Source organism: Terrapene carolina, unplaced genomic scaffold (genome assembly GCF_002925995.2).
Source record: "Terrapene carolina triunguis isolate 2854851 unplaced genomic scaffold, T_m_triunguis-2.0 Scaffold194, whole genome shotgun sequence".
In the NCBI taxonomy this organism is placed as follows: domain Eukaryota; kingdom Metazoa; phylum Chordata; order Testudines; family Emydidae; genus Terrapene; species Terrapene triunguis.
Window position 1 is genome coordinate 5,818,500 of NW_020664545.1, and position 13,892 is coordinate 5,832,391.

The window sequence follows — 13,892 nt, forward strand, 5'->3', positions numbered from 1 at the left end:
GGTGAGAGGCATTAGAGAGAGCTGTCTTAATCAGAGCCCTCCAGAATAAAGGAGAAGGAAAGGTAGGAGAAAGAGTGAGTGTGAGGAAGGATGGTCCAGAGATTAGGGCACTAGCCTAGGACTTCTGGGTTCCTTTCTCTGCTCTGTTTGATCTGGGGCAAGTCACTCAGTCTCTCTGTGCCTCTGTTTCCCATCTATAAAATGGGGATCATAGCCCTGCTGTACTTCACAGGAGTGTTGTGAGATGCTCAGTGCATCACCATGCTGATGGGGATCATATAAGTACCATAGACTGATGTGCCTGGGTGGGGGAGTGGTGGGGAAGTGGGCGGTGTCATGGTACGTGGAACCACAGGAGGCATTTAGTAAAGAAAACCACTACAGGCACAAACAGGCTTCCACACAGCTTGAGTGCCAGTTTTGTCTCCCATGTGTACCAGGGACCATTGTCTGGAATTCTACACAGCACCCAGAGACACCTAGTGGCTGAACAGTGTACTACAGGCAAGCCTCTTGTGGCAGGTGAGAGCACAGAGAAGAGTATGCACAGATGTACATAAGAGGAAAAAGGAAAAACATGCACACACACTCTGTCTCTCAGCCCATCCCCTGACACTGCCAGCCTGGCTGGTCTTCTGGACACAGATTCACAGCTGACTAGGAGCCTCCTGCCTCATTTCCTTCCAATTTTTTGTCACAATCACTTGTTGCAGCTGATCTTAAACTATAGCCTCCTCGGAACTGGGCCTGTCTGCACAGCACCCAGCAAAGGTGGGCTCTTGTCCAGACCGAGGTCTCTGGGCACTACCGCAATATATGTACCAGAGAAAGAGAGTCCCGTTTGCTGACGACCGTCTGAAGCTGTGGGGAGAGTTGGGCTTGCGGTAATTCTTTGTTCCCCTCCCTCCAGCTGAAATCAGAACCTTTTAGCGTTAGATCCACCAGCACCAGCATCTCCCTGGGAAGCCGTACTCAGTGCCCGGTCAGCTGAACGGGAAAGAGGGGACTGGCTGCGAGTGGCATGGGGTCAGAGCTGTCACCCCTCCCTCCTAGCTGACGCTGACTCTGCACCTAAGTGCAGCCTCCTGCTCATGAGAAGGTGCAAGCCCTAGCCCATCCTATGGGAGAAGAGACTCATTCTCCCCCATCACACCCGGAATTCCCTGCAGCGTGAGACAAGAGGATCCCATCTCTCAGGACAGTCAGGCCTGTTTCGAGCAGGCTGGGTGGAGAGAGGGCAAGGATCAGAGTCAGTTTCCCCCAGGGCTGACACTACAGCCATAGGCCATGGCACAGCCGAGCGGGGAGTGGGACCATCACCGGCTTTAGCTGCTAGTGGTACGAGCAGAGAGACTTCTAGTGCGGGGGATCGTCTCTCGACTCGGCCCCCATTGGTGGGTACCTGAGCCCCTCCTGCTCGTGTATGGGTTTGTGAGCAGTGCTATTGTACAGAGAGGGAAACAGGCCCGGAGAAATGGATTAACTTCGCCAGGCAGTCTGCAGCAGAGCAGGGAACTGAACCCGGATCTCCCAGGTCAGTGCCCTAACCACTAGTCCAGCCTCTCTCTCACCATCACCTGCATCAACACTGCAGACGGATGCAAGGTTCATCCCCCTTGGGCAGGGCCCTCAGTGCCACTTGCTCCTCTCTTGGTTCCCTGAGCTCGAGAGCTGGCTGCTTCCTCCACTTCCTGGGATCCACCTCAAGTGCCCATGTCAAAGCCCAGCCCCTTTGAATCCACCACTTGGGTTTCTCCCCTGCGACGATTCATGTGGAAGAATTCCACTCCGCCCCACCCCAGGAGTGTCCGAATGACTGACCCGATCTAACAGCCTGTTGGCCTTATCCTGTCCCTTCCAGCACTGCCTGGACCTCGGGAGATTCCCCTCCCCTCCTTATGTCTCGCCTTAGTCTGTTACAAAGGAGAAAGCTGGCGGATCTAACCCCAGTCCCCCACCGCCCACACAGAGCGTAGCAACAGTTATAAAGGCAAATCTGGCTGATCTAACCCTCCTTCCCTACACACACACACATACACAACACACACACACACACACAGACAACAGCGTTTTGCAGCAGAGCTTTCATTATGCTGAGATGTCTGCTGGGCCCTCTGTGTCCTCGCATGGCTCTCTCCTGGGCATGTCACATGTTAGCATAAAGGGCAGACAAGGCGGGGGGCACTGCTTGCTCGCTCCATAACAAGAGGGCTGGAACAGCACAAGATTAGGCAGAGTACAAGGGGGATGCCAGGGGACCAGGGGGGTCCAGACCAAGATAACTAGCCTGCTATGGTGCTGGGTGCATACAGAAGGCCTGGCATGAAGTTCATGTCAGTTACCTGGTAGGATTTTTTTCAGAAGATCTTTAGCGAGTTAAGAGTTCCGGCCCAGCCTGCACCTTCCTAAGCCGGATCTGGTGTAAGCATGAGACAAATCCCCTCCTTGATTTCCGTGGGGCTACGCAGAGGATCTAGCCCCTGAGCACTGAGAGACTGAGTCTCCCAGGCCCTGCACCTTGTGTCAGTTACCCCGGCGTGAAATGTTACCATCGATGCAAGAGACCATCCTACATAGGTGGAAATGAGAACGCAAGGTGGGGAACTTGGATCCTGGACTTCATAGGCAATGAAGAGGTCCTATTCCTGCCTCTGCCGCTGGCTCACTGGGTGACCGTGGGCGAGTCACGCCCCTACCCCCGCTTCTGTGCCTCAGTTTCCCCACCTGTACCATGTGGATGACGACATGACCTTTTGTGAAGCGCTTTGCTATCTCTGGATGAAGAAGGCCGGGTGATGACGATGTCTCTCTGGATGATGAAGCATGTATAGAGTTAATCTTTCAGTGTTTTATTATTTCCATTTGTCACGGAGTGTGGGGGACTCAGGGCCCGGCACCCCTCTTCCTGAGATTCACCGTGACTCTCAGCCAGCCAGTAAAACGGAAGGTTTATTGGACAACAGGAACACAGTCTACAGCAGAGCTTGTAGATACAACCAGGACCCCTCAATCAAGTCCTTTTGGGGAGTGCAGGGAGCTTAGACCCCAGCTTGGGGTTCCCTGCGTTGCACCTCCCAGCCCCAAACTGAAAAAAACCTCCCAAATCCCTCCAGCAGCTCTCTCCCCCTCCCCTTTGCTCCTCCTCTCCTTTGTTCCCTCTCCCGGGCAGAAGGTGTCACTTCTCCCACCCCCCTTCCTGGCTCAGGTTACAGCTCAGGTAGCTCAATGTAACTCCCAGGCTACATTCCCAGGTCAAATCCGCCTGGCTCCCTGCTCCATCACACCATTACTACAGGGCCAGAGAGCCCAGCTGAGAGCAGAGCCCTGGAGGGAGAGACACCTCCTGTGCTGAGCAGCTTTGGCAAGACAGACAGACATGGATGGGAGAGGGAAAACAGAGACACAGAGAAGTGACTTGCCCAAAGTCAAACAGCAGGGCCATAAAAGAGGTCCTGCGTGCCAGGCCAGCGCCCGCTCCATTGCTCCACACTGCCTTTCTGCTGCAAAAATGGCAGCTCACGTTGGAAGGAGCAGAGGTCTCAGTGGAAACAAACCAGCCCCGTTGTTAGCCGGTTGCCTCGTGAGCACGCACTGGCATTTTCTGCCAAGCTCTGCCCAGATGGCATCAGTTGGAGTGCGCGACGCACCATCACACCCAAGACTGTTTCCTGGCCTCTTGGGGATATTTCTGTCCCTTCCACTTTACCTCCGTACTCGGGAGTGGAAGCAGCTTCCAAGGGGAACAGTCATTAGCTTATAGGAAGCCTCCTTCCAGCCCGGGCTATTTCTTTCCCGTCCTCCCTGATCTTTTCTCTCTTCTGGGCTGCAAGCAAAACCGCAGCAGGGCTAAATGGACACAGTTCTTCTATTTTAAAACCAGTCGGGGGCTGACAGAGGAGCCCTCCACCTCCCAGCTCCGCAGGCTGAACCTGAAACCTGGGTTATAAATATCCACTTATTGTTTCCCTATTTAGCCCCTTTGCAGGATCCGGGCTCGCTGCTGGCAGGTGGGGCGGACAGAGGGCAGGCGGCGGCTGCAGAGCAGGAAATGGAGAAAAGAACAGGAGGAGGAGGAGGATAGAGGGGATGAAGGCCCAGTACAAATGCACGTGATGCAGGAGATAGGGGCCCAGTCCTGCTTCCACATTCAAGTGGAGACCAGCAGAGGGGACGTTGGCCGGGCTCGGGGCTGGGTTGGGATTGTGCGAAAGCACATTGGAGTTTCACAGAGAAGTATCAGAGACACTGGCTGATAACAAGCGTTCGCAGGTCTCAGCACAAGGGGGTGAGGGGAGGGGCAGGAGAATCGGTGGGGGGATTCGGTGCCTCCAAACAGAGTCCCGATCTATGGACAGACACAGCGTGGCCTAGCGCTCTGAGCACAGCCATGGGAGGCCTAAATTCCACACCTCTAGCACAATGTGTCCCAGCTCTGCGCCTCAGTTTCCCCACCTGTAAAATGGGGGTGATACCGCTTTGCCACCTGTGGGGTTGTGAGGCTGGGCTTGCTGGCGGCCACAGGGTGCCAAGCACCGAACAGCTCCAAGAAATGCTTGGATGAGCTAAAGGCAAAGATAACAGGGGACTGATTGGCAGCCTCTTCCTTTGCCCGGGCTCCTGGCGACAGACTTCAGCGGAGCATGAAGGGGGGCAGCTCCCACAAGTCCGCCTTGTGGCCGGGCAGCCGCAGGAGCCTGACGGCTGGGTGAGATCCAGGAGGGTACAGGAGACTCAACAGAAGCTACTCGACCATTTGCCTTTGCCCAGCATCTGCAGGAGAGCAGTGCCCTCTGCTGCCCAGCATGTGGAACCACAGACGGGTGGAAATTCGAATTCGCACTGAGTAAGGGTGCTATTCCCTGTAACCACACCGTCTTGTACTGCCAGCCCTTTAGTTCCCCCAAGCTAGACTTGGGTGGGGGGGTCAAGTCTCCAATGCCCCGCGCTGGTGCTAGGGGGTACCGGGCTGTTGGAGTCACCGTCTTTCCCATCTGCCTGAGTTCCTGACCACTGCGCCTCCTTTCAAACCCGCAAGGCGCAGTTTGGGGAAGGAACCGTTGCCCCTACCATGGCAATCAGACCTGAGTCCCAGCCCAGCTCCTCAGCTGCAAGGCCGGCCACCTCCCTAAAATGGTCCCAATGATCTGAAGAGAGCCCTCTGCCCCCGCAGTGTCCGCTCGGCCAGAGATTTCACTGCAGCAGCCATCAGAGAGAGACCAGAGATACTGGGCCAAGGGACATCCCAGGCATCAGGCCTTTCAAACCATACTAGCGCTGTCAGGTAAAGCGAAACTTAGCCAATGTCACCGAGCGGCTGAAGAAAGAGCCTTCAGCCCTGGCATCCTATTGTAGAAAGGGCTAAGAGGAGAAGAGACACCAGGCCTCCATCCAGAGCTGGAAGGTGACATCCTGGCTCCACTTAAGCCAATGGCAAACTCCCATGGACTTCCGTGGGGTCTAGATTTCACTTTTAGTCTGGTTTATCTGAAGTGGGCACGGACCGCAGGGCAGCGTTGAGACCTTGAAACTTGCCGCATGCAACAGGAAGACGACCTCACTGAACGGAGCTCGTTACGGCCTTAACGAGGGAGCAAAGCCCAGAGCGAAAGGTAAGTCAGCACAGAGCGCAAAGAGGATGACCCTGAACGGATTCCAGGTCCTCTGAAGCTGAGAGACTCATAGAGAGGGAAGCGGTAACTCAGGCTGTGGGGCATGCCCCCCTGGGGGGGGCATGGAGGTATGTTCGCAGGAGGGGGGGAGTGGTGAGACCAGGTGGCTTATGCCAGTGCAGCGGGACCTGGCCCAGGTGGAGAGGAAGGGCCATCTCCACCCCTGACTCACCTCAGCGGGCCACCCAGCCTGTGAGTCAGCGTCAACATCTGCCACGCCGATTTCCACTCCCAGCAGCCTCCTTGCCCACGCACCTTCCCCGACCCTGAACACCCAAGGGGGAAGGGGCAGAGGGGCACATGTTGACCCTGCCCTAGTGGGGCAGCCTGGCTGAAAGGTAGGCAGTGCCACTGGTAAGTAGCTGTGCATTTGAAACTTGCAGGTGTAGGGAATTTAATTCAAGCTGTGCGAAAGTCTCCGCTAGCTTTATGGGTAGGTTATCAAGCCTACTTTTGCATGTGTCTATTTTTGTCTGGCTTGAGGGAGGGGTGCAACCCCAAATTGTAACTCAAAGGGGGGGCGAGAGGGGGGGCTCAACTCAAAGAGTTTGCAAACCACTGAATTAGTTACATTACCTGTGTGGTTATGCCCCATTGGTGATCAGAAAAAAACTACAAAGCAGATTTTAGAATTATTCTGAGCGTATCTGGGGTTTACAATATGCCAGAAGCTGGGAATGGGCGACGGGGGATGGATCACTTGCTGATTCCCTGTTCTGTTCATTCCCTCTGGGGCACCTGGCATTGGCCATTGTTGGCAGACAGGACACTGGGCTAGGTGTTGGACTGACCCAGTCTGGCTGCTCTTATGTACAATATAGCCGCTGTAAGGGGCACGTTGTTTAGAACCTGGAGTTTGGTTTCATTCACACCAGAGGAAATATTTTGTTGTGAACTGAAATAAAACGATTGTTCAGTTATTTGGATGTTTACCGTTGGAGTTAATTTTCGCACCTTGCTGCTCGTTCTCAGGGCAGAAGCTTGACCACACTTCAGAAGGCTCCGTACGGCACGTTTGGACCAGAGCTGCTGTCGCAGAGTAGTGCGTTGCAGCGAAATAAGCGTAACGGCTTTAGAGTAATACTTGGAGGAACATGGTGCCTTCAGGCTTTAGTTTGTATGAATTCTGATCATTCCAAGCTCCATTTCAGACATTCATCGCCTCTCATTTACCCAGCAGGTAACTGGCTTTATGTTACTTCCCATTGCTTTTATTTGTCTCTGAATGTCTTTGTTTAGTGAAACTTCTAACTGTGGAAGACTTCTTGAATCATCTCCTTTAGCCTAAGCCATGTGGACTCCAAATGCATGGGGGAGGAAGGTCTGAGATGGTTTGTTAGCATTACATATCCCTGGTGGGTTGGGTTGGGTTTTGCTTGCTCTGGGTGAGAAGTCCCTATGGCAGAGCCAGAAATAGAACCCAGGAGTCCTGAGTCTGAGCCGCCTGCTCCGACCACACTCCCTTCCAGGGCTGGACGTAGAACCCAGGTGTCCTGAACTCCCAGTGTCCTACTTTAACCCAGCGGTCCCCAAACTTTTTACCTCGTAATACCCTCCCCATACCCAGAGCCAGGGCAGGGAGCGAAGACGCCGCTCTGGGAGTGGGGGACATGGACAGGGGTAAGGGGCCAAGGCTGGGGCCACAGCTCGGGGTGGGGCTAGGAGTGGAGCCTTGGCTGGAGGCCGAGGCCGGCAGCTGGGACCGGGCACAGGGCTGGGCTGGCAGCTGGGTGGCGCTCCCTCCCCACCCCTGTGGGGGATGGTTTGCCCCCCCCCGAACATTCCTCTGTGTCCCCCCCAGGGGGCGAACCTCACAGTTTGGGGATCTCTGTTTTAGCCATTAGACCCTGCTCCCGCCAAAGTTGGGAATAGAACCCAGGAGTCCTGGCTCCCAGTTCCCCGCTCTGATCACACGATCCCATTCCTCCCTTTCACCTCTGTTATTCAGCTACACTGGTGCCCTCAGACGCCGGTATACGTTTTCTCCTTGAGACACAATCCCACCCCAGGCTCACGCTCAGCTCCCTTTAGCGACCCCCTGGCGTGGGGGTCTTGGCTGCCCTGGGCCTTCCACGGGGAGCAAAAGCCGGGCAGGTGGGAGCAGAGGGAATCCTGGTCCAACTAGGGAACGGGGGGCGCAGCACAACTCAAAACTCCCCTGCTGGGCTTTTCCTGCCACGCTCAACGGTCCACCCCCGTCCTCGCTCTTAATTAACGGTCAGCCTGGGGGCTTCTTTGCTTCTGCAGGTCCCACTACGAGGCCTCCTGTGGACCATCCAGCTCTCAGCCTGCAGAACAAGCAGAAACGCAAGCGGAAGCCTCCTCTCTGTCTCCCAGCAGCCCCTGCGCGGTGACTCGGGGCTGCCCGGCTGGACTGTTTCTGGCAGGCAGGGCTGGGCTGGAAACAGGTAGAGTCAGTGGCCAAGAAACAGGGAAGTCAGACAGGTTCTCAGGGAAGTGGCACTGTCTGCCTCTAACGGCGGATAAGCCTGCTCGCTACCATGGTCCCTTCCTCCCTCCAGGGGCGCTGGTGCCCCTCTGCCCATCACTCTTGTCAGCACACACCCTAAGACCCTGCCTGGTCACCTGCATCCCTGCTCGATGCTGTTACAGCCACAGACCTTCCTGTCTGAAGACGGCAGCGGCCTTCCCGGGCCCCCTTGCGCTCAGGAGCTGGCAACTGGAGCGTAATTAGGAGCATTCCAGGGGCATGAGACAGCTGGGCACCGCTGCCCCTTGGCCAAGCGGGAGCAGGTCGCAGGATCCTGTATGTTACCTTCCCACGGGAGCAGACGTCAGCGAGGCGGAGGCGAGATATTTGCTTAGGGGTTCCTGTTTCCTCCTGCAGCCGTGATCACTGAGCTCATGCCACTTTGCCCTGGCATCAGGCAGCCGTTCGATGGGCCCCGTCCCTCCTGGAATCTAAAGCCTGGACTACACTGACAAAGTGTCACTGGCCCAGCTGAAGGTATTTTACACGGACGCAGTTATGCCAGTAAAAGCCATGGCACCGATGCAGTTGCACTGGAATAAAGCACTTATTTAATATCTGTATCAATGCCTGATTTGCTTTGCCAAACTGGAATAAGCGATACCGGTCTGAGCACCCTTGATACCAGTGTATGGATATACCTACCAGGGGTCAATGCTGTCTGGGGAGACAGGGGAGGAATTGCCGCTTAAGAGCAGCAAAACGTTTAGATGCAGACAATACACCGTTCTCTCTTCCTGCCTCGGCCCCTCGGCTGTACACCAGGAAACCCACTGTCACAGAGCCACGGGGTCTGTGCTTCTCCCCAGCTTTTAAACAGGCCCTGGGAGGAACCCCTCTTCCGCCAGGGTAGGCCAGGTGGTCTCACCACCTCTGAGACTGAGCCGCCAGACTCCTGCTTCACAGCGTGAGCTCAGCCCCAGGTTGGGGACCTTGACGTGCTTTACTTTTACACGCGCCTCCGTGGGCATTTGCAGGGACACCCGGCAGCCTTTTCAAAGCAGAGTCGGGTTTCCCCGTCAGCTGGAGCCCAGCACTGGGAAATCCTTAGGGTAGCACAGTCCATTCTAGCCAAGCTGCTGTAGAATCCATTCCCGCTGTCTCCCTGCCCCGTTGTCAGTCCCAGGTGAGCGCCCTGCGTCTCTCCACAGGGCAGCCCTTAGTCCAGCCACCTGACACTTTTCCCCTTTGTTCTCGAGCTGGGGACTGTGCCCTTCATCGCTCAGTGGAGAAGCAGAACCATCGCCCTCTGCTTGGCAGCTCGCTGTGAATGTTCCAGCCATTGGGGTTCCCACTGTCTGCTTGGGTTCGCTCCCTTGATCCGAGTCGGTTTCAGCACGTTCCAGCCCGGGTCTTAGTGGCCCATTCTTCCCGGCCCAGCCAGCGCTGTGACACAAACGCCCCGGGCTCGGGTTCTGCCCGCTGGCTCTCAACGCCAGTACAGAAGGAACTGGAGGCAAATGGAGAATTCATAAAAATATTGCAGAAAATTCCCACTTTGTCACCCCCATCAGAGCAAAACTGCTCAGCTCCCAACAGTCTCCAAAGGTAGCCTGGGTCTTCGCGCCTTTTGGGCACTCGATACACGGCACAAAGACACCTTGAAACGCATTTAGCTGCCCCTTCAGAGGACACTTTAACCCACGCAAGCCCCCCCGCCCAGTATGGAAAGCTTCATCTTGAGTGCAATGACTCCTGACGCGTATGACATTAGTGCCTGTTGCCATAACAACATTGATTTATTAGCGGAGGAAACTTAGAAGTTAAGGCCAACATTTTCGAGTGGCTTCAGTTGGCAAAAGCCCTGTTTTTGATCCCACCTGTCAGCCTCCAGCCTCCACTTATCAAAGCATCTCACCGTCCCCAAAGTCACTTAGCGTCTGGTTTACAACATCTCAGTGCCAAGGCTGTCCTGTGCTGCTGGGTCCCTAGGGACTGGGGGGGAGGGATGCAGTGACTCGCCCACCCCAGAGGGGACTGGATTCTAGCAGACAAAGAGGGGATGTGACAGTGGCTAGGGCATTGGATAGACTGGGAGAAAAGAGACTTGAGTTCTGTTCTTGGGTCTGCTGCTAACTGGCTAGTCTCTGCCCCCTGCTCCATGCCTGTTTCCCCTCCACCCTTTATTGGGCTTGTCTATTTAGACCAGTGGTTCTTAACCTGGAGTGCATGCACCCCCTGGGGGTCAGAGAATCATAGAATATCAGAGTTGGAAGGGACCTCAGGAGGTATCTAGTCCAACCCCCTGCTCAAAGTAGGACCAATCCCCAGACAGATTTTTGCCCAGATCCCTAAATGGCCCCCTCAAGGATTGAACTCACAACCCTGGGTTTAGCAGGCCAATGCGCAAACCACTGAGCTATCCCTGCCCCCCCCCAACTAAGGCTGAGAACACAAAGACAGCATTAGATGCCCTTTCTGGGGGTGTGCGCCATGCCAGATTTTTTTTAGAAGGCAAATCATCGAAAACAAATTAAGCACCGGCACGTAAGTACAACTACTTTGTTTCATCAAACCTATGTATTTATTAACATTATACATCTTTTAACGATTACTGTAATATACAAACAAAAATATATCTAGGTTTAAGAGTGCGAGAACATATTTTTTAGGTTTAAGGGGTGCGAGAACATATTTTGAGAACCAAGGGGGTGCAGGCTGCAGTCAAGGTTAAGAACCACTGATTGAGACTAAGCTTTTTGAGGCAGGGACTGTCTCTGTACAGCGCCTAGCACCTTGAGCTCAGCTGGGGGCTCTAGCTGCTCTTATAACCCAGATCCCCACAAAGTAGCTGCTGCTGCAGTGGGACATGATTTGGGCCAAGCTGGCCTGCGGAGAGTTAAAAATGTCTAGTAAATGTCACCCCCCCCCGCCCAATTCAATTAATTGTGACACTCAGCACTTCATAGAGCAGGGCACCCGCCGCCTTAGGGGGCACCCAGGAGGGAAGGGAGGTGATCTGCTCGCCCAGCCCGGCACTGGCAGAGCTGGCAGCCCCTGGGAGCACAGGGCCTCCACCCACCGCCCAGCCAGGACGGGATCCTGGCGTCACAATTGAAAATGACACAGGCTCAGCCCAGCCTCGGCCACACACGGCTGCTGCAGCGGAGCGAGCCCCGCAGAGGGCAGCACAACCACGAGTCTATTTCTCCCCCCTTCCTCGCCCAGCCCAGCCTGGGGTTTGTTTTGCTGGGGCCCAGCAGCGTGGAACAAAGACACAAACCGAGCGTTGTGCGGCTCCGCCAGTCTGGGGCCCATCGTCTGGCCTACAGCCATCAGGCTTTGGCTGGGTTTGTAAACAGGACAATACGTACAACACCGAGTTTGGGCCAGGGTACAGGGCGAGCCAGAGACAGGCACAGAGACTGCCCTGCGCAATCCACTGGCAGGCAGCAGAATCCTGCAGGCCAGCTGCCACCCCAGGTGTGGGGGCAAACGGGGCCACGGTCGCACCCCAGGGAAGGAAACTTGCCAGGCTGCCAAGGCAAAAGTGCCCAACTACAGCCGATCGGTTTGTGTTTAAGCAACGGCCATTAGTGGTAAAGGATCCGAGCGGGCCCGGGAAGCGCTCAGGAGAACAACAAGCTTTGTAACAAGGGGGGCAGGGTTTAGTGGTGAAAGCCGGTGACTGGGTACCCAGCCTCCTGTGTGCTATTTCTAGCTCTGCCTTTGACTCCTTCTGCAAACCCCTGAACTGCCCTGTGCCTCCGATTGCCTCCTGGGGCCAGGTGACGCTTCCCGGGGCCGTGGAAGGTCTAGTTCACTGCTTGAGATCACAGCAGAAGAGGTGCCAGAAACAGGCCAAAGCTCACTGTAAAATCACTGACACGTCGGGCACGTGGTTTTGATTGGACAAACAAATCACTCCTCTCTCCCCTGCAGTCTCTGCTGATGAAGACAGCCGGGGTGCAGCCCAGGGCATGGGCTGCCCCTTACCCCACCAGCAGTGGTTGGTTAGAGTCCGGCACTGAAGTCAGCGCCTGGTGGAGGTGATCTCACTCCCCCGACTGTAGATGGGCCTGCGCTGGTACTAGCACCGTACCCAGCCATGAACAGCCTAGCCAGGGAAGGAGCATTGGAGGACAGTCCCCCTATCCCGCCCTTCTCACGTACAGCCTGCACTGCAGGATTCCCGAGGACACTCACTACGTTCTGTCACCGCACAGGGCCCCTTCTTTCACTGCTTAATCAATACAACGCCTGCTAGCTCCTGGCTGGCCGGAAAGCAGATTCCCTCCCCACTACTAAACGCTCTAATGCTTTCCCTGGCCAAGGGACGTGCAGCCTTCAACACGAAGCAAGGAAGGAAAATCTTCAGGCTGCGTCTACACGTATAACGCTACAGCGGCGCAGCCCCAGCGTAGACACGCACTGGAGCGATGGGAGGAGCTCTCCTCACGGTAGTTAACCCGCCTCCCTGAGAAGTGGTAGTTAGGTAGGGAGGTTACATTGGCAGAGCTACATCTCTGAGGGGGTGTGTGTGTGTGTGTGTATGTTTCACATTCCAGGAAGACGGAGCTAGGCCGATGGAAGTTTTCAGTATAGACCAGCCCTTTAATTTAAGGCAGGTGCCTATACTACGGAGTCTATGTCGGCGGAGCCCCCTAGTGTAGATGCAGCCTGCACCGACAGAAGGAGTTTTAGCCCCACCTGCCCAAATGCTGGTAGCTATGTGGACGGAAGCCCTTGTCTGTTGACACAGCTGCGTCTACGCCAGGGGTTTGGTCAGTGAAGTTACGTCGATCCGGGTATGGGGGTTTTCCCGTAACCTGACTGACCGAGCTAATATGCTGATAATCTCAGCTTGGATACCACAAGTGTGCACGGTCCTCTTCACATTGAGGGAGAGGCGGACCGGGTATTAAACCCATAGACTGGCCATATACCAGGCTGGGAGGCTGGTGGTTAGAGAAGCCTGCATGTAACTGCAGCTGGTTGTGTCCTGACCTGTATGAATGCTGGTGAAAGTGCAAGCGCGGAGGGCTTTGCAGACTGTCACAGCAGCACGGTGTGAGAGGGAGCCCGGGCTGGTGCGGCAGAGGGCTCAGTGGTACCCAGGGCCGGCTCTACCATTTTTACCGCCCCAAGCAAAATAAAATAAATTAAAAAAAAGCCGCCCGGACTGTGCTGCCCCCCCAAGAATGGCTGGAATGCCGCCCCTCAGCATGTGCCACCCCAGGCATGTGCTTCCTCCGCTGTGCCTGGAGCCGGCCCTGGTGGTACCCTAGAGGGAACCCGTCACACGAATATGCGGATATAACTTTTAAGCATAGACTAAGCCTTACTTGACTGGGAAACTGAAGCAGAGCAGGGTTAAGGCCAAGAATTTCAAGGAGGCCCCTTGTTTTTGAATCACCCGCAGGCCTGGTCTCCAGAGGTGCTGAGCACTCACAGTTCCTATTTTCTTCTGCTGGAACTGGGCGTGCTGAGCACTTCTGAGAATCAGGCCCGAGAGGCCTAAAATTGGGTCCCCATAAATCAGTGCTGGGAATTAGAACAGCTGCCAGCCAGTCCTTCACTCTGTCCTTCACAGTTGACCTGCAAGATCTTCTCTAGCTTTAACATCCATTTTCCTTCCTGTGGCTATACAGGGAAGAACTAGGCAGTAGACATCACCTGGTTTGATTTGCAGTTGAATGAACCTGACATGAGTTTTCTGCTCAGACTCATATGCAAATAGGCTCACGGACCTTTGATTCCCCCCTGCGCCCAAGCCTGCACTTCCCCACTCT